The sequence below is a fragment of the Protopterus annectens genome, chromosome 2.part0 (assembly GCF_019279795.1).
Source record: "Protopterus annectens isolate FY-2018-M chromosome 2.part0, PAN1.0, whole genome shotgun sequence".
NCBI classification, from domain to species: Eukaryota; Metazoa; Chordata; order Ceratodontiformes; family Protopteridae; genus Protopterus; species Protopterus annectens.
In genome coordinates this window covers 441,288,281-441,306,389 of record NC_056728.1, presented here as the reverse complement: position 1 = coordinate 441,306,389, position 18,109 = coordinate 441,288,281, and the positions used below count along the sequence as shown (strand labels likewise).

Here is an 18,109-nt window from a genome sequence, read left to right as displayed (position 1 = left end):
CACTGAGGAAAATGGCGTGGCTGATGCCTTTATACCCCAGAAGCTCTGACGTCGGGGAAAGTGCGACATCAGCCGAGGCCAGACCCAGACTTTGGAATCCGGCCGACCAAAGGGCTGCCTGAGGCAGGACAACCCATATGTTATGACTGCAGATGCATACCTATCGGACATCTACATTTATGGTAGGTACAAAACTGTACTTTTCACATGCTTAAATACCAACAGTACGTTATGTCTTTGTTGAAACAGAAAATGCTTACAAACTCAGAAAATCCTGACAGTAAGGAAATGCAGGAATTATTGCATGCAGCTGAACAAGTGGGAAAGCATACTTTACAATGTGGTTTTGATTCATTAGAGGCTTCTTGCAGAGCCGCAGTTACAGGCTCTGTCATTCGAAGGCATGCTTGGTTGAAAGAGCAAAGTTTACCAGAACATGTTAAAGTAAAATTATTGGATGCTCCACTATAGCATGATACTTTGTTTGGTGTTAAGGCAGAAGAGGTGTTAAAGAAAATGGAGGATAAAGCAAAATCTATGCAGACAGTAAAGGATTTCTTACAGGTTCAACCACTTAGGTTTAGTAGAAATTGGCCTTCAAAAAATTGGTCCTTTCAGGTCCCAGACAGGCCACAAAGAGGCAGATACAGATGCCCAAGAGGCAGATCTCGGCCCCAAGGATCCTACAGACCTAAACAATGGGGTGCTTCTACCCCCAAAGGAGGAGAAGACAAATCACAACCTTACAGGAAACGGTCCCAATGACTTCCCTGTACAAAGGTCAATCACTTACATTTTGGCAGCACCCCTAGGGGGAAAGCTAGCACTTTTCATACAAAATTGGCACATAATTACTTAGGACATATGGGTACTGAATATAATTACTCAAGGTTACAGGTTACACTTTCACACCCTCCCAAAATCAAAAGGTATGCCGAACCTGCCACAAAACCAATGGGTAGAGGCACAAAAGGAAATTGCTGCTCTCATGGACATGGGAGCTATACAATGAGTACCACAGCAAGAACAGGGACAAGGAGTTTACTCAAGACTTTTCCTGGTACCCATAAAGGACAAAGCCTGGAAACCAATACTGGACTTGTCAATCCTAAATACTTTCCTGGATGGTCCAAAATTCAAAATGTTAACACTACAGCAACTTCTACCCATGCTGGGCAAGAAGGCTTGGCTAGTTACTTTGGACCTCAAGGAAGCATACCTGCATGTCCCAATCAGACAATCTTGCAGAAGATACCTCGGGTTCATAGCTGGCTCAATGCATTAGCAATTCTCTGCACTGCCCTTTGGCTTATCTACTGCGCCAAGGGTCTTCATAAAATGCCTGGCACCAGTAATTGCATTTTGCAGACAAAGAGGAATTCAAATATATCCCTACTTGGACGACTGCTTTATTCAAGCAGAGAGCAAGGATATTCTCCTAAGACATCTGGCATTTGTAAAAACATTACTAATTTGCCTAGGGTACACTGTAAACGAAAAGAAATCAAAACCAGTGCCCTCTCAAGAGATAATGTTCCTGGGTGCAAGCTTAAATACAACTGCCCAGATGGCTTATCTCCCGCCAGACAAACAAAGGCAACTGACTCATTACTTTCAAATAATGGCAACAAAGACCCAGCTCCCTGCAAGAAAAATTCTGCACACCCTGGGTTTCATGGCATCCTGCATTCTAGTAATTCCATATGCAAGACTGCATATGAGGAAACTACAATGGTATCTAAAAAGTGTTTTGACTCAACATTGCCACAGCCTGGAAACAGTAATAACTATAATTCCCTGTCTACAACAGGAGTTTCTATGGTGCTCCCGGGCCTGTCACCTCAACAAGGGACAGCCCTTCACCTTGCCCACACCCAGGCAGACAGTAACAACGGATGCATTGGATTATGCCTGGGGGGCGCACATGGAAAATCTATTCAGGGCATGTGGCCCAAGGAACAAATGCATCTTCTAATCAAGTACATCTGCAGGCACAATTCCTGCCAGGAAAGAAAAATACACTGGCAGATGAACCAAGCATAAATCTCATGGATCCACATGAATGGAAACTAAATCCACAGGTCTTCAGCATAACAAGGAAATGGGGATGCCCAGACATAGATCTTTTTGCCTCCCCTCACAACTGCCAACTAGAGAAATTCTGCACAAGGACTTATCACTCACAAGCATGGAAAGTGGATGCTCTTTCAGTCAGCTGGGAAACCCTGACAGTGTATGCCTTCCCTCCACTGCCTCTTCTTCCCAAGGTACTCCTAAAAGTCAGACGAGAAGCCAAAAATTATCCTGATTGCCCCAGACTGGCCACACCAGCACTGGTCCCCAATATTAAAGAGCTGGTCACAAGGCCCAGCCTGGCCTTTACCTCAAATTCCTCATCATCTGACTCAACAGAACAACCAGATTCTGCACAGTCAACTCGGAACCTTAAATCTGGCGGCATGGCAGATAATATAGTCACTCAAACCACACCTCTCTCTAAAGCTGTTATGGATGTCATTTTAGAAGCCAAGAGGCCCAGCACTAGGAAATTCTATGCAGAAAAATGGAAGACATTCTGTGCTTGCAACCAGGCCCAAGGACTCGAACCACTTGTACCAAATATACCTCAGATTTTACAATACCTAACTGAGATGCTGGACAAAGGCCTTTCCTTTTCCTCTATTAAGATCCATGCCTCTGCCATTTCAGCTCATTACAATACAAAACCTCCTATTTTTTCGCATCCACTACTAAGGCAGTACTTCAGAGGGGCAAGAAACATGACCCCCAAGGAGAGCACCAATACCTACTTTGGGACCTCAATTTTGTTTTAGAAAAAGCTCACACTGCCTCCTTTTGAGCCAGCCAGCACAGCTGATATAAAATTTTTATCATGGAAAACTGCTCTGTTCCTAGCAATAACTTCAGCAAGAAGAGTCTCAGAGTTACAGGCACTAATGGCAGTGGAACCTTTCATCATTTTTCATCAGGACAGGGTCTCTCTAAGGACAAACCCAACGTTTATGCCAAAGGTGGTTTCCAGTGTGGCTCTTGACCAAACTATTCATTTGCAGGATCACAAGGAAAGCCTATCTCAAAGCAGACAATTTCAAAATGGATAGGACACTGCATTCGCTTCTGCTATGCACAACATGGCAAATCAGTGCCTAATCGCATTAGGCCACATTCTACCAGAGCAGCAGCCACTTCAGCAGCCTTTCTCAGAGGAGTACCAACCAAAGACATTTTAGAAGCTGCAACCTGGAGTTCGGTGCACACCTTCACAAAGCACTACCACTTACCTCTCTACTCTAAATCCAGAGCAGGCTTTGCCACTACAGTCCTGCAGGGCCTGGTAGCCTCTCATAGGTTCATACTAGGCTATCTGCCCTAGGGCATTTATAAGCCTAGCCAGAGTGTGTATGGCTTTCGCCACCCATATTAAATTAATTTTGCTATGCCCTTTTTCAAGGTTAGTATACTGTGCCTCTGTCTAACAGTGACACAGAAGTGATACCCGGGGTAAACCTACGATCTCCCATCCACTCATCAAGATTCCTCTTGAAGAGAGTCAATGAGGAACTCTGCCTAACCTGGACTGGGATTTTATTCCAGAGTGAAGGGAGCCTCTGGGTTATGAATCTGTCCCTCCAGCATGTCCTATTTATTTCAGTGCTGAGGTTCAAGTCCCTCGAGCGTAGCTCGCTGGGATTTGGATTTTCTGAGGTGCAACATGTCCATTAATTACGGTTGGACGTGGCTTTATAGGTCAGGCACAGATCGCCTCTGAGCAGGCGGTATGCCACTGAGTAGAGCTGGAGTTTCTTTAACCGGGCAGCATACGGCATCTGTTTGAGCCCCTTGATCCTCTTGGTGAGGTACTTTTGGGGTCTTTCCAGTTGCTGCAGGTGTCTGGTAAGGTACATCCCAAAAGGGGCATTGTACTCAATTATGGGTCTGATGAGGGATGAGTAAAGAGGCACGATGACCTCCCCTGATCTAGATGTGAATCCCTTCATGATTAGGTGGACTATATAAAATGTTTTTCTAACCACTTTGGCCACGTGGTTGTCAAATGAGAGATTGCTATCAACTTGGGTCCCCAGGTCCCTAATTACTTCTTCTGTACTTAATGGATTACCACCTATGTGGTAATTTGTGGGCACTTTGTTTTGCCAAAGGGATGACTATACACTTTTTGGCGTTTAGCTTGAGGCCATGGCTCTGGCACCAGTTGTCTGTTTCTATGAGGCCCTTTTGGAGGATGCTTGTGTCGCCTGGAGAGTCTATTATGGCACCCAGTTTGCAGTCATCTGCAAACTTGGTCAGCCACAGTCCTTCCATGTTGGCCTGTACCTCCGAGAAATATATACCGAACGAGAGGTCCCAAGACTGAGCCTTGTGGGACGCCACTTGTAACTGGTTTGGAGTCTGACATGGCTCCAGCTATTCTAACCATGTGGGTTCTGTCCTTGAGCCAGTTTGCAACCCATCTAGTGACATAGGGGTTTATATTTAAGCTGGTGAGCTTATCTATAATGCCCGAGTGGGGTATTGTATCAAAGGCTTTTGCGAGGTCCAGGTAGGCTGTGTGGACCACCTTCCCCTTGTCAATGGCCTTGGTGACTGTTTCAAAGAAATCGACCAGGTTCAAGAGGCAGGATCTGCCCTTAACAAAGCCGAACTGGGTAGGATCCAGTGTCTGTAGGTCCCCAATATCTTTATTTATAAGGTCCATGATGATCCTTTCCATAGCTTTGCAGACCAAGCTAGTGAGACTTATGGGGCGATGGTTTCCAGGATCCGTTGAGGCACCACCTTTGTGGAGAGGGACCACTGTTGCTGTACGCCACTCTTTGGGTACATATCTTGTAGTAAGGCTGAGATTGAACAGTAGTTTTAGGTTTGGGTTTAGCTCTTCTTGGAGTTCATGTAGGACGCAGCCCGGGACACCGTCTGGTCCCATTGATGCTGTGTTTCTTGCTTTGGAGAGGGCAGCTCTTACCCGAGCATCTGAGATGTCAGGGGGGCAGCACTCTGCTGGGATAGATATTAGCCCTTTTGGTGGGGAGGGTGGGGAGAAGTTTGCGCTGAACCTGTCAGCTAGGATGTTGGCAATGTCTGTGGGTTCGGAGTATTTTTTGTCATTTTGGCTAATTCTGAGCATATCTGGGAATTCCCACCCAGGTTCCTAACATAACTAAAGAAAGCCTTGTGATTATCCTTAGTGTCCTGATTTTTCTCTCTAAGCTGGCCTTAGACGATTTTATGAGTGCCCGTAGTTTTTTTGCTAATACTGATCAGAGATGCCTTCCCTTTTTGGGATTTTGCTCTATCATGTAGTAGCTTCCTCTTTCTATTGTATAATTTGTTTATGGCTGGGGTCCACCAGACAGGACATCTGCTTTTGGAGGATTGGGTCTTGGTTTTATTTGGGATTGCATGATCCATGCATTCCTGAAGGTGTTCATAGAATGCGTTTATAAAGGATTTTGCAGTCTGGGCCATATTATCCACAGGCCCGGGGGCTTTGAAGGATTCCACCGTGGTTTTGAGAAGTGTGAAATCTGGGTCCGGCATCGGTTGATGTCGCCTCTTCCCTGACGTCAGTGCACCAGGGGTATGTATTTAGGCCCAGCCTCCCAACCTCAGCTTTGGGATTCAACCCAAGTGTAATGACTGCAACAGTGAAACACGATGAACATAGTACAGTTGTGTACCTACCATAAATGTAGATGTTCGAGTGTATTCACTGTTGCAGTCCAGTTTACCCTCACACCATCCCCCTTTTCATTGCTGGGACTTTTCTGTACTTCTCAACTCTATACAACCTATGTGGTGTATTTGCTTGTAGATGAAGGGATTGTTTATTTTAGTACATGCATGCTTTTTGGCATACTTTTTTACAGCCTTCCTATTTGGGGGCACCTGACATCTGGGGCAAGAAAAACTGAAGAAAATGGCGTTTGTTGCATCTTTTATACCCCTGGTGCACTGACGTCAGGGAAGAGGCGACATCAACCGATGCCGGACCAAGACTTTGGAACTGGGGCCGACTGCGGGTAGCCTCCCAGCAAGATAACCCAAGTGTAATGACTGCAACAGTGAATACACTCGAATATCTACATTTATGGTAGGTACACAACTGTACTTTTTGTCCTACTGAGTGACATTGACATTGATCTTTGAAAAATCTCACTTTTCTCTGCAGTTCAAGTTCTTATATTAATTGTGTTACCTGGACACTTATCATTTGCCAGATAGTGTTGCTCCTGTACCTACAGCAAATTATTCTTCAGATAGAGTTTTAGTAGACATTGCTTGCAGAGATGTAATGTCTAACTCCTGGGTTTCATGCCTCTGTTAGTTATTGTGATGCTTCATCTTGGATTCTCCATTAGGCTTTACCTTTAACTTTTTTGGGCCAGTGGTCTCTGCTTTGTTGTTGCTGGAGATGAGGACAGCATTTCTGCTCATTTAAGGCTTAAAGGAGTGCTTTCCAAAGAGAGTTCTTTCCATTCAGTTGGACAATATGGATATAATCTGGCACATCAATGAGCAGAGGAGAACATGCTTTTGCTGTGTGCCTGGAGACCACGAGTGTGTGGCATTGGAAGATAACATCCCATTACTCTTTGCTGCTGATGTACATTCTAGGGAATGCAAATTCTGTAGCAAACAGATTAACAACCTATGCCTCATCAAATGATCAGTCACCAAGACAAAGAAAATTGCATGTGGGGTAGTTTTGAGTTGTTCAGAGGCCGTAGACAGGGCTACCCATTCTATCCTTTGCTCTTTTGGTTTATCTGAAGCCACTAGCTGTAAAGATAAGAATATTTTGAGTAAATGTTTGTGATCATTATCGGGTACATCAGAAACCTCACACAGTTTGCCAACAACATTATGGTTTGTTCATAAAACTCATATGAGTTTGCTGAAATGGTTTGACATTCTGAGAGAATTTGCATCCATTCTTAAGGTATAAAATAATTATAACTTTAGTTTTCCTTCATTAATCAGTTATCCCCACTTATGATCTAGTCAAGCAGCTCTGTATTTATGGAGGCATATGAGAATTGAGTACTTGGGAGTGTGGATTAAACTGATTTCAGAACAAGACACACAGGAAATGTGGGAAGAAGCTAAATAAAAAATTAAAAGAACTATGGCTTCCACTATGGCCTCCAAACTTGACTTGGATTTGGATAGTAGGGCTCAAAACATGAAAATATTCCTGGTATCTTTGGTATTATACACAAGCTAAGCCTGCTTTTATCCACTGGAAGAGAGGATGCGGATAACTATAGAAAAATGACTTAAAGGATAATGTTGCCCTGTCTTTCATAAGCTTTCTTTTCTTCCTACAGTATGGTCTGTTAAATAGCGTGAGTAGCTTCTATATAAAAACTTTTTAAAAATTTTCTCCACCTGTTGGAGAAAAACATTGTAAACAGAACACGTTCTAGCAATTCTAACCAGTTGTCCCTTGAAAATATTTTTCTTTGAAAAAAATTGGGTGACAACTAGAAAAATCAAGTAACTGTTTGAAAGTGTAGGTTTCCTGTACATCTTGAAAACTCATTTTTCTTGGGTGTTTGTAAGTAGTCAAATCTAAATAGTCCATACTCTCTTTAGAATGTTTGAGAGTGAAAGTTTAAAAATGAGCCATTTTGGTTAATATATGACACACATTTATCACAAATGGGGTTAAAAATTATTCCTAAGAATAACACGTCCAAAAAACACAAAAACAAATGCCAGAGATGATGGTAATCAGAATTGAAAATGTGCTCCCTTTCCCAACTATGCATAACCAGATTAGCATAGGTGGAGGCACAACTTGCTCCCATTGCTACAACTTTCACCTGGCAAAAATGTTCGCCCTCAAAATAAATTTGAGTCAAAATCAAATCCATAACATGTAATGGTAGTCAGTTTTGTTAAGGGTACCCCCCCCTTGTCTGGTTTAATAACCCTAATAGATGCATCATTTCTAAGTTGGTTAAGCTGCAACCATTCTTCTTTGGTGATGTTATAACATGGGTGTAAATGCTTATTTTGAAGGTTGCACAAATCCTTCTCTCAAACGTTTTCAAAAGTAGCAAGCAGTGGGTTGAGGGGGAGATTATATGTACTTTTTTTCTTAAAATTACCATAAACTGCCTTAGTATTCAATTCTACTTTCACAATATCATGTGCATTTAACTGGAAATGTATTTTCCCTGTAAACAGTTTCAGTTCTATCATGACATCTGCTCAACCCCGTTTTCTTGAACACAGACAGGTACATTTCTTTAACACGTGATGGGATTTATTTCAACCTTTCAAGGACTTAACATCTACAATTATACTGATTTTATTTCTACCAACTATTTTAGACTTTTGAACAAAAGGTTCAGGTTTGTACCTTGTTCTCGGATGAATTTGCCAGATATAACAAGATTTTAAATTTACTTCACGATGCCAACAATTATGAGACCATTTCCGTAAATGAGATTAATGTGACTTTAAAAGAAAATAGACTTTCTGGAAGACTCTAGGGATAATTTCTTTTGACACTTTTTTCATTTTATAACGAACAGCAAACCACTTACTCCTACAATATTTTGATCCCCAAGGTCCACAAAGATATGTCACCACCTTATTGGTTAATATTAGTTGCACAGAATTTTAAAACCTACCCTCTGGTATTTTATGTGGACTGTATCCTTAAAGGAGCTATTTGCTGTGCAGAACACATTTTAAAAATTCATGGGAATTTTTAGTGACACGTGGTTTTTCAACAATCGGTGTAGTAGACCTCTTTAAATGTATTCCTCGTCAGACAGGGTTGGAATTATTCCATTCATCGCTAGTTGAGCTTACCAAACTTAATGACCGATTGATCAACTTTATTGTTGACGTTATGGATTTGGCTTAAACTCATAATTTTACTTATTTTGAGGGCGAATATTTTCACCAGGTAAAAGGTGTAGCAATGGGAGCAAGTTGTGTCTCCATCTACGCTAATCTGGTTATGTACAGCTGGGAAAGGGAGCACATTTTCGGTTCTGATTACCACCATCACTGGCATTTGTTTTTTACATTTCTTTGACATTTTTATTCTTTGGACGGATTTTAACCCCATTTGTGATGAACTTGTCATATATTAACCAAACTGACTCATTTTTAACTTTTCTCACAAACATTCTAAAGAATGTGTGGACTATTTAGACAATGACAATTTACAAAGACATTAAGTAAAACAAGTTTGTTTCAAAGATATACAGGAAACCTACAATCTTATGTAGTCCTATCTCACTGTAATTCTTGCTAGATGGGTTTGGAGCCGAACCTTGCCTCCGAATCAGCCGATACTAAAGCTTGAGAGCTTTTACTGGCTCAAGGCTATCCCCTATCCCATGGTGCACCACGGCAATTCCCCAGGTCTCGTTTGCCGCGAAAGCTTCGAGGTTGTCTTCTGTACTGGCTCGTTGGCTAAATTGAATTTTTTTATATTTTTGCCTGTATTTCTTCTTTCGTAATAGTTTTACCTTCACTATCTAGAGTGATTGCGTGAGTGTTAGCATCCCCTGTCCTTTCTTTAAGGATTGTATGGCCTGTTTAATTTAGAGGCCGTATTTGCCAGTTTAAATTAGAGGGCCTTTCATCTCTGTGTACTAGTTTTCTTCTTTATATATATATAATATATATATATAATATATATATATATATATATATATATATATAAAGTAAATAATATATATCTTTTATAGTTGCACTCTTATTATCGTATTTGTTTCTTTTTTCCTTTTCATTAAAAATGTCAAAGGATAAAGATCGAGAACACACAGAACACCGCCCTTCTGGCTTTACAAAATGTGGTAAGTGTTCTCAGAAAATGTCATTGACCGACAGTCGCACCAGTTGTGTGTATTGTCTTGGGGAGTCTCATTGGCAAGAACCCTGTACCTTTTGTCATGCATTCAGCACCAAGATTCTTAATGAACGTAAAAGGAAACCAATTTATAGGGGTCTGATGAGAAGTTCCTTCCAAGAACAGCTGGAACAAGGTCAGACTGTCTGTAAAAATCACAAAAGGAAATCTCCATCGACTCCGACAAAAAAATCAAAAGCGACGGAGCCGGAGAGTTCTGGCTCTGATTCTGCTTCTTCGGTCTTGGTGCTGTCTGTTTCATCGGCTCCATGACCATCATCTTTGTCGAGACATTCACCAATCTTGGAACCAGTTTCACCAGCATTAAGATCTCCTATTTTGGAAAGGAGGAGATCTCCATTTATCTCCACCTATTCCTCCAGGACACTATCTGATGAGGATGTAGAACGGGTGGTGAAGAAGTTGCTCTGTAACCCGGTGCTGGCAAAAATTTTAGCTTCTCCAGACCCAAAGGTTTCGGATCCATCCCATCCTCAGTCTACTGTTCCTCCTCTGACTGCCTTGCTTTCGGAGACTAATGTTTCGGGTCATGTAGTGCTGGAACCCTCGGTTCAGAGAACTCTTCCTGCTTCCTCGGAACCGATAACTCTAACTTCATCATCTCAGTTTGGAGCCGAGGGGTCTGGGAGCCGGAAGCTCTGCAGACAACTCTGGAAGGGGTAGTCTCACGAGTTTTTCTTCCGATCCAACCCTCCCACTCAGTGCTTCAGCTTGCATGAGCTCAGCTCCCACGTCTGCTTCTGAGTCTGTTCCTTCGGTTCGGAATCTAACTTCCGTTTCCTCGGAGCGGGGTGGTAAGGCTTTCGAGGTCGAGTACTAAAGCCCTGCCATTGGACCCGACATCCCTCCAGCAGCCGGTAGCAGCCTCTTCTTCCCCGCCTGCCTCAAAACGTAGGGAACCGGAGCCCCAAGGATCCTCCATAGGAGGTATCCCCTCTTACAAAACCTCCCCAGATTACCCCACTGGAGAGGTCCCTAGGAAGAGAGTTTGTAAGAGGAAGCATATTGACTCACCCAAGTTTGCCACTTCTGAGGTCAGAAGGGTCCTCAAGATCCCCCTCTGAGGATGTCTCTTTGCGGACATCCTAGAAATCCTTAGATGGGTTATTGGAAGACCTTTAAATCTACTGAGGACGAATCAGTGTACCTTGACGCATTTGGTTCTTGGCCTTCCACCTCCTGGGTGACACCGCCATATGACCAACTGTTAGGGGTCATATCTCGGAAAGCTTGGACCTCTCCGGACACAGTGGAGCCTGTCCCAAGGAGGGCTAATAAATTTACTACTGCTCCAGAAGACAAAACCTTTCTAACCAAGGGAGTACCTGTGGATGCTATGGTGGTAGCAGCAGCCACAAAGAAGGAGTTATCTGAGACATCCTCAAATATCCATCCTCCTAATAGAGAGTCTAGGACGATGGATAGGTGTGGAAAGTGTACTTTTTCTTCAGCGGCTTTTACCTTACGATCGCTGAACTACCTGTCCCATTTTACTAGGCTACAAAGGGATCTCTTAAAGGAGTTGGGACATACCCTTCAGGATTCAGTAGCTTTGGGATCTGTTGACAAGGTATTTTTGCAGCTCTCCACCCTTACCTCTATTGCTAACTCCTCCAGGAGGCTGAATTCATAAGTAGCTGACTGTGCGAGCAGGGTGGTCGCATCAGGAATATCTCGTAGGAGACATTCCTGGATGTGTCTGTGCAATTTTATGGAGTCCTTCAAGTCTTCCTTTACCAACATTCCCTTTGATGGTTCGACTCTTTGGACCTCCAGTAAAAGAGACTTTGACCAGGTGCGAGCAGGAAGGGAAAACCTTATCTGCTGTGGGAGTCCATTTCTCCCTTCCTTCCAGACACTAGCCCAAGGGTCAAACAGGAGGGAAAATGTGGTTCCATAAATCCCAAAAAGGTTTCCCTCAAGCACATGGTCAACCCTACCCCAGAGGCAGAGGGGGAGGTTATAATGGAAGGCGCCGCTCTCGCAGCAGAGGGGGGTCCACAACACCAGGGTGATAGAGATGCTTTCTCTGATTGGCCCTTTCATCGCCCCTGAAGGGTTGCCCGACTGTCCATCTCTGGAGGCAGTCGGGGTCATCTGTCACTGTAGCCAAGTGCCTGGCTACAAATTTCTCAAGCTCTATGGGTACAAAATATAATTTCCAGAGGTTAGCTCATTCCTTTTGTTTCCGATCACCCTACAAATTGGTCTTTACCAGATGTACCACCCAATCAGATAGACCATGCAACATTAGAGATTATCTCGTTGCTTCAAAAAACGAGTCATCCAAGAATTCCCCACAGAGCAAATAGGATCCGGAACTTACTCTCAATTCTTTTTAGTTCCAAAAAAGACCAGGGACTGGAGATCAGTTCTAGATCTCAGCAAGCTGAACAAGTCTGTAAAAAAATCGAAGATGTTCTTCGTGTTTAACTGTTGCAGTCATTACATTTCGGTAATCTGCTGGCAGGTTGCCCTCAGTCGACCTGTTTAACAAAGTCTTGGGTCCTGCGTCGGTTGCTGTCCCTTCCATGACGTCAGGTCGTCAGGGGTATAAAACATGCATCCGACATCATTACATCAGTCTTTCTTGTCGTGCAGTGCCCGAAGCAGAAGCAGTTAGCAAGTGCCGGTCGGCCGACTCCTGAAATTTTCGTTTTTGAGTTTCAGATCCGAAGTCCTATACTAAAAAGCTAAGTACCCCGTTGAGGGTCACTTTTTCTTGCTCCTTACCGATGGCAGTAAAAGTTAGTATTTGCATTACTTGTGGGAAGCAAATACCTCATAAGGATTTTCATTTGTACTGTATTCCTTGCCTAGGCCCTGACCACAATGTACTTTGCTGTCGATTTTCTGCTTTATTTAATCAATGCACTTTCAAACTGTGGTACATTTTTGCTTTTCAATATTTTGGCTTGCGCTTTAATTATCCAGAAATGTCGTTGGTTAGCAATCCGACTACCGGAATACCTAAAAAACGCAAAGGAAAGGATAGAGACAGGCCTTTGAGGTCTAAAATTGCCGACGACGCTTATCCTAAGCCAGTTGCCAGTTCGCCGGTACTCAGTGAGGCGCTTTCGCAGCCCCTGATACCCACTACTTTTGATTTGCAGGCCTCAGCGTATTGTCGTCTTAGGCTCAGACCTAGACTCAACCATCATGACAGCAAAACTGACACCAGAAAGGATAAAACTGCTGCACAACCAAGTCAGACTCTTGCTGACCAAAGACACAGTACAGGCCAGGATAGTTCAAGTTCTAGGTACTATGGCGTCCACCATTCTTTTAGTTCCCCTAGCCCATCTACACATGAGAGTGCTTCAGTGGCTACTATTTGTCCATTGTTCAATGCAGGATCTACCCTTATTCCACCAAATACTCATTACAAACTCCTGCAAGAAGGATCTAACATGGTGGTTACATACAGATCAGCTTTATCTAGGTCTTCCCCTTGTTCTCCCTCAACAAAATGCAGTCTTAACCACGGACAGCTCCTGAATAGGGTGGGGGGGGACATTATCTGGGAATGACGGTCCAAGGTATCTGGCAGGATCACGAGAACAACTTGCAAATAAATGTTCTGGAGGTGAGAGCAGTGCTATATGCGTTGCAAGCACTTCACAGTTCTCTTCCCACCGGGACAATTGCAATTCAGTCAGACAACATGTCTTTAGTGTGGTACATAAACAAGCAAAGGGGAACCAAGTCTTAACCACTTTGTCGAGAGGCACAAAGAGTATGGAACTGGGGATGGACTCGCCGCGTTTTCTGGTAGCAACGCACATTCCAGGGAAGTCCAGTGTGGTAGCAGACAAAGCGAGTCAAGCAGTTCCCATGCCTCATGAGTGGTCCCTGAAAACAGAAGTTGCAGAAGAGATTTTCCGCACATGGGGCCACCCTTGCTGTGATCGGTTCGCCACGTACATGAACGCTAAATGCAGGAACTACTTTGTCCTCATTCCCCAACTGGGGATGTCACCCAGGGACGCTGTGGTCCACAATTGCCCTCTGGGACTTCTTTAAGCTGTTCCACCCTTTCCCCTCACATCCAAAGTGATTCAGAAAGCAAAACTGTTGGGAATACCCTGATCCTCATTGCTCTTTAGTGGCCTTGCCAAGTCTGGTTCCCCTTCCTGTGGCCTTATCCCTTGGAGGAACCATGGATTCTGGAACCATCTCCAGACCTCTCCTGATTCACCAATCGGGACCGTTCTATCCTATAGTCCAAACCCTGAAATTGATAGCAAGGCTACTCCAGTTCCAAGAATAGCCAGGTGTATATCCCTTTCTCCTACCGTTAAACACGTCCTCATTTCTTCCCACAAACCTTCCACCAGAAAATTATACTCCAGCAAATGGAAAAGGTTTTCCATTTGGGCGGCAAAACAAGGCATAGATCCCTACTCAGCTCCCATAGAGTCTATTCTGTCCTTCCTCGCGTCTATTTTTCAAGAAGGAGCTGCAGCTGCTATCATTAGAGTTCAGTTGGCTGCCATCTCAAATTATCATTTTGGAAGCATGGGAAATTCTGTTATGTCCCACTCTTTAAGTAAAACCTTTTTGAAAGGAGTCCTCCTTCTCAGACCTCCAATCAAGTAACCTCCGGAGCCCTGGGACTTAAACTTGGTTCTGACCCCATTGATTTCTCCACCATTCGAACCATCTTCTTCATCCAACTTGAAATTGTTGTTTTGGAAGAAATTTTTCTTAGTAGCTATAACATCTGCTTGGAGGGTTTCAGAATTGCAAGCCCTGACCATTCAACCTCCATATATTATTTTTCATAAGGGCAGAGTTTCCCGAAGAGCTAATCCTTTTTTCCTCCCTAAGGTATGCTCAGAACATAATCTAAATACAACTATTGAATTACCAGTATTCTTCCCCAATTATGGTAATAAATCAGAATACAGACTGCATCAATTAGATGCCCATAGAATTGTCTGATTTTACTTGCACAGGACTAAAGATTTCAGGAAATCAGATCAATTGTTTGTTTCCTTCTCAGAGAAAAACAAAGGCTTGCCCGTTTTCAAAGTAACTCAGTCTAAATGGCTTTCGGACTGCATTTCATTTTCTTACAAAAGTGTTGGGGAAACAATTACCTGCTAAGATAAGAGGCCATTCAACTAGAGCAGTATCAGCTTCATATGCCTTCAAATCCAAACTTCAAATTGATACTATTTGTGCAGCAGCTACATGGGCAAGACCTCGTACTTTTATCACTCATTATAAATTAGATTTGGCCTCCCAAGACAGGTCATCCTTTGGGTCCACTGTGCTAAAGAGTCTCTTTTCTTGAGCCACCCGGGAAAAAGGTGCTGGGGATGCTGTCCCATCCAGCAAGAATTACGGTGAGATAGGAGTACACAACATCGAGAAGTTATGTACTTACCATAATGTTCCATGTTTGTAGTCTATCTCGCCTACATTCTTTCGTCCCACCCTCCTTCCCCCTTCCTGTATCCTGGAGGAACTGGTGGACTATCCTTTATGCTGCCTGACCTTGTTATAGTTGTCTGTCCATATGCTTAAACAAAATCATTTTTGTTTATATGTACATAGTTATTGATAGAGTAAACACTATTATGTATTTAGTTACTTTCTTGCAGACAAGATCTGGGGAATTGTGGTGCACCATGGGATAGGAAATAGCCTCGAGCCCATAAAAGCTCTCGAGCTTTAGTTTCGGCCGAGTCGGAGCTGAGGTTCGGCTCCGAACTCATCCAGCAAGATTGTAGGCGAGATGGTCTACAAACATGGAACGTTATGGTAAGTTCATAACTTCTCGTTTTCAAAGCGTTACCTTGATTTTTCTAGTTGTCACCGAATTTTTTTCTAAGAAAAATATTTTCATGGGACAACTGGTTAGAATTGCTACAATGTGTTCTGATTAGTGTTTTTCTCCAAGAGATGGAGGGTTTTTAAGATATTTTTAGACAGAAACTACCCCCCAAGATTTCTAACAAAAAAATTCGGGATGAAATGATTAATAATTGAGGTAAGAAATGTACACCATTAGCAGCTGCAGACAAAGTGGTCACAAACTAAGAGCTGTTAAATGAACAAGGTGACAACAGTTTGTTCTGTAATGCACTGATGGTCACATATAAATTCTTCCTCAAAAATGGTGAAAGATATTTGGAACAGCTGGAATATGTTGAAAGTGAACAAAGAAAGTTTTAACATTTTATGGGATACACTTAGATTTGTTTTTAAGACAAGAATTTTAAACATTTGTTAGAACACCCCAAAATCCATCCCACAGGTACTCATGTTAAAGGCACTAGAAAATGTGGTAGTTGTGGACAGTGTTCATACATTCTAGAAAAATAATGTGTGCACTTAGACTGGTTTCTTTACAACGTTCCCTTAGTACATGGCAACTCTGCTTTCAAATGAGTGGTCTATAGAGTGCTGTGTGAAGGATGTTCTAATTATTGCTTTGGTAAAATTGACCAACATTTTAGGAAAATAATTTGAGCACTTTTACACTATTTTAAAGCAAAACTCTAATAATGCCTTATTCAAATGCACACAGGTATGTAGTAATTGGAAATTTAAGTTTGGCATATTGGAAATGGTCCCACACAATGAATGAGGGGTGTTTTTTGGGAAACTAGAATTGAACACAGAGAATTGATCTGGCAACTCGAATTGAATGCATCTAATAATCGTGACTTAAATTAGCACACCTCTATTGTCCCGGTGTTCAAAGCTAGAGCTGCCAGATTTATGACAGATTTTTAAATATATTTAGGTAAGTTTTAAACAAACCTTGTCATTTATGTATTTATTTAATTTTTTTTAACAAAACAACCTCTTGATGTTATTTTCCACATATATTTATATACAGTGGATACAAAGTGTAGACACCCCTGTTAAAATGCCAGGTTTTTGTGATATAAAAAAATGCGACCACAATAAATAATTTCAAAACTTTTCCAACCTTTAATGTGACCTATATCCTGTAGAATTCAATTGAAAACTAAATCTGTTAGGGAAAAGATGTAAAAAACGTACAATAAGCTGGTTGCATAAGTGTGCACACCCTTAAACTAATACTTTGAAGTACCTTTTGATTTATTTACAGCATTCAGTCTTCTTGGGTAGGAGTCTATCAGCATGGCACATCTTGACTTAGCAGTATTTGCCCACCCTTCCTTGCAAAAGTGCTCCAAATCTGTCAGATTGCAAAGGCATCTCTTGTGCACAGCCCTCTTCAGGTCACCCCACAGATTTTCTATTGGATTTAGGTCTGGGCTCTGGTTGGGCCATTCCAAAACATTATTTTTTCTTCTGGTGACGCCATTATTTTGTTGAGTTGGATGTATTCTTGGGGGTCATTGTCGTGTTGAAAGGCGAAATTCCTCTTCATCTTCAGCTTTCTAGCAGACTCCTAAAGGTTTTCAGCCAAAAGTGACTGCTATTTTGAACTGTTAATAATTCCCTCCACCTTAACTAAAGCCCACGTTCCAGCTGAAGAAAATCAACCCCAAAGCATGATACTGCCACTATCATGCTTCACCATGGGGGTGGTGTTCTTTTGATGATGTGAAGTGTTTTTGTGCCAAACGTACCTTTTGGAATTGTGGCCAAAAAGTTCAACCTTGGTCTCATCAGACTATAACACATTATCCCACGTGCTTTGGGGAGACTTGATGTATTGTTTTGCAAATTTTAGCCGGTCCTGGATTTTTTTTTTTGTGTAAGAAAAGGCTTCTGTCTTGCAACCCTACCCCATAGTCCAGACATAAGGAAAATATGGAAGATTGTTGGCACATGTAGTACACAACCAGTACTTGGCAGAAATTACTGCAGCTCCTTCAGTGTTGCTCTAGGTCTCTTGGCAACCTCACTGACCAGTTTTCATCTTTTTTTTTAATCAATTTTGGAGGGACGTCCATTTCTTTGCAATGTCACTGTTGTCCCATATTTTCTCCACTTTTTGATGACTGTCTTCACTGTTACATGGTGTATCCAATGCTGTGGAATTTTTTTTGTACCCTTCTGACTGATACCTTTCAACAATGAGATTCCTTTGATGCTTTGTAAGCTCTCTGCGAACCATGGCTTTTGCTGTAGCAGACAACTGAGTAAATGTCAGGAAAGTCCTACTTAGGACAGCTGAACTTTATTAGGAGTTGATCAGAGTCTCTCTAACTGATGACA

At 42.5% G+C, this 18,109-nt stretch overlaps 1 protein-coding gene across 1 annotated transcript in view; it reads left to right on the top strand.

Annotated features, from left to right (window-relative positions):
- Positions 1–18,109, top strand: part of LOC122793121 (guanine nucleotide-binding protein G(q) subunit alpha) — a 2,223,046-nt gene that overhangs the window by 144,121 nt on the left and 2,060,816 nt on the right. The gene's annotated exons all lie outside the window — the stretch shown is intronic.